This window comes from Haemaphysalis longicornis, unplaced genomic scaffold, assembly GCF_048455015.1.
Source record: "Haemaphysalis longicornis isolate Haplotype H1 unplaced genomic scaffold, Haemaphysalis longicornis Haplotype H1 scaffold_8, whole genome shotgun sequence".
Classification (NCBI taxonomy): Eukaryota; Metazoa; Arthropoda; class Arachnida; order Ixodida; family Ixodidae; genus Haemaphysalis; species Haemaphysalis longicornis.
Window position 1 is genome coordinate 93,243,855 of NW_027526445.1, and position 3,286 is coordinate 93,247,140.

At 53.6% G+C, this 3,286-nt stretch overlaps 1 pseudogene; it reads left to right on the forward strand.

Annotated features, from left to right (window-relative positions):
* Positions 1-509: 509 nt before the first annotated feature.
* LOC144149399 (N-acetylgalactosaminyltransferase 7 pseudogene) lies at positions 510-3,019 on the forward strand (annotated as a pseudogene).
* Positions 3,020-3,286: the final 267 nt, after the last annotated feature.

The window sequence follows — 3,286 nt, forward strand, 5'->3', positions numbered from 1 at the left end:
ACGAAACGAATACTTTATACCGTAACAAGAACAAGCGAGGTGTACATACGGTCAAAACCAAAGCACCGGCGGACAACGGTCCGCGGCTCAGTATGTAGCGCCATCTGGGAGGACTGATGATAAGCAAAGCTGCAGATCCTAATGACGCACTGGAAGCACGTTTGAATACCCGCCCTTGTGAATTCATGGCAGATGTCCCGAAAACGCACGATTTGTCGGGAGAACCAAAATTTTAACCTAAATTGATTATTTCCTCAGTTACTACGGCATTGTTTGCTCCCGGACGAGAGCTGAAGGCACTATAAAATCCGAAATCTTTCGAATAAAACAAACTTGTGTATTGTCTGCGTGCCCCTTCAAAGATTACCAAATAATGACAAAAAGAAATCACAGTCCTCCGGACCATGGTCAATTTATTTTTCTGAATGCGGTCATGCTAACGTTGGAGAAGAAGAAGAAGAAGGCGAAGAAGGAGAAGAAGAAGCAGGAGGTCGCTGATCGTGTTCGCCATGAAGGTCATCTACTTCAGGCGCGCTCGCATCATCAAAGTCATCTGTGCCGTCGTGAGTCTCGTATTAGTGGCAATCGTCTTCACGTCCGAGTCGTCCAAGACCGGGAACAACCGGCACCCGAAGGAGAAAGAACTGTTTCCACCCTTGCCGGTTTTCAGGCAAAATCGGACGCCAGGCAACTTCGAACCCTCGCCGCGGGACAGGCGAAAAGTCAGCGGACCTGGCGAGGGCGGCGTGGCGTACACGGTACCCGTCAAAGACAAAGAAAGAGCGGCCGAGTCTTACTCGCAGTACGGGATGAACATGGTGGCCAGCGACCACATCTCTCCCAACCGGAGCATTCCGGACATTCGACTGGAAGAGTGCAAGTACTGGGACTACCCCGAGGACCTCCCCACGACGAGCGTGGTTGTGGTCTTCCACAACGAAGGTCTGTCAGTGGTCGTGAGGACCGTCCACAGCGTCATCAACCGCTCCCCTCGCCAGTTTCTCAAGGAAGTGGTGCTCGTCGACGACTTCTCCGACAAGGAAGACCTCAAGGAGGAGCTTGAGACGTACATAGCCCGAAACTTCCCCAAGGGCCTCGTACGCCTGCTTCGAAACGAGCAACGCGAAGGGTTGATCCGTTCGAGGAGCTACGGCGCGGAGCAGTCGCGCGGGGACGTCGTGCTTTTCCTGGACGCCCACTGCGAGGTTGGGTGGAACTGGCTGCCACCTCTTCTGGCTCCCATCCGGGCGAACAAGCGAGCCATGGCGGTGCCCCTGATCGACGGCATCGACAAGGACACGTTCGCGTATGAGCCCGTCTACCACGGCCGCGAGCACTTCCGCGGCATCTTCGAGTGGGGGATGCTGTACAAGGAGATCGCGATTCCCTCGCAAGAGGTGCAGCGGCGGAAGTACCACAGCGAGCCTTACAAGTCGCCCACGCACGCCGGCGGCCTGTTCGCCATCGACCGCAAGTACTTCCTGAAGCTCGGCGCGTATGACCCCGGCCTGCTTGTCTGGGGCGGCGAGAACTTCGAGCTCTCGTTCAAGATCTGGCAGTGTGGGGGCGCCATCTACTGGGTGCCGTGCTCCCGGGTCGGCCACGTCTACCGCGGATTCATGCCGTACAGCTTCGGCGAGCTTGCCAGCAAGCGCAAGGGGCCGCTCATCACCGTCAACTACAAACGCGTGATCGAGGTGTGGATGGACGAGTACAAGGAGTACTTCTACACTCGGGAGCCAATGGCGAGGAACTACGACGCTGGCGACCTGACCTCGCAGCTGCTGTTGCGGAAAAAGCTAAAGTGCAAGAGCTTCCGGTGGTACATGAAGAATGTCGCCTACGACGTGCTCAAGGACTTCCCCCTGCTACCTAAGAACCTCTACTGGGGAGAGGCAAGTTCGCGTTCTATGATAGCATCCCTGCTGCATATTGGTTAGAAGGAAAGGTGGTGGCTGTACGCCGCTCTTCAGATATCATATGATGATGTAGTTAGCTCCCCAAAAACGTTCTCTGTAAGGTTGTCCTTTCCACTTTTGTCTTTTGTACCTTCAGTTGGCGTATTTTTAGAGCAGTAACCAGATTATCCCTCGTGGGGAGAGTCTGGGTGACGACCGTGTTGTCCTAATTATAAGGACAGACCACAGACCCATTTGTACGTGGCCCGAGTAGCCGGTACTAACTAAATGAGTGTTTCTGTGCCAGGACAAGCTAAGACCGCTACAGTGGTTTTTGCCTTGATAACAAATACTACAAAATTCGGCCTTAACTCATGCTCACGGAAGTTCTTGACGAGGTATTTACCCCAGCCGCAAAGCGAAATATGTATAAAAAGAGACGTAGAGAGAGAGAGAGAGAGAGAGAGAGAGAGAGAGAGAGAGAGAGAGAGAGGCTTACTCCTGCTGCTTCACCCGCACAGGCAAAAGTGTATGTTCACGTTCACTTGCGCTTTTTTCTGCCCGTGTTTCTTTATTGCAGTTACGTTGACTCGCATGAATTCTACAAAACGACTTACAAGGTGTTCTCTTCCTTCACTCGTTTTTAGATTCTGCACGAGATGACGGGCCTGTGCCTTGACGCGATGGCCGAACACCCGCCGTCAACCGCTGCTCTGTCCACTTGTCACGGGGACGGCAGCGGCAACCAAGTGTTCCGCCTGAACGCGGAAGGGCAGCTGGGACTGGGCGAGCGCTGCATGGACGCCACTTCGGACAGCATGGAGGTGGTCTACTGCCAGCTGGGAACCGTCGACGGGCCCTGGGAGTACGACGCCGACACCTCGCACTTGCACCACAAGAGGGAGCGCCGGTGCCTCGCCTTCAACGAATACAACCACAAGGTGCACCTCGCCGAGTGCGATGACGGTGCGATTCAGCAGCAGTGGACGTTCAGGGAGATTCAAGACGCCTAGCGCCTGGCTCCTCTATCCTTGTTCTCCTCTGTCCGCTGCCGAGCCCGGCGCCTGTTATGACCTTGTTCTTGCTGGTTTACCGTGAAAGTTCCCGCACAATGAACCCGAGGCCGCTGATCTGATTATTGTTGTTTGATCCGTTTTGGGGGGCACAAAGCCTTTATCATGGAGAGGCTTGAGAGCAGTGTTAGCGCACATTTCGCTCGGCACTGTATATATATATCCCTGTATATATAGTCAATCGCAGAACATTTACACTGGATGCGATGAAAGTTTTAGAGGTATAACTTGCCTGCTCTTTTTTTTTCTTTTACCATGTACTCTTACCACGATGGTAAGTCGCCAGAGCTATGTATTCATTTCTTGGTCAAACAG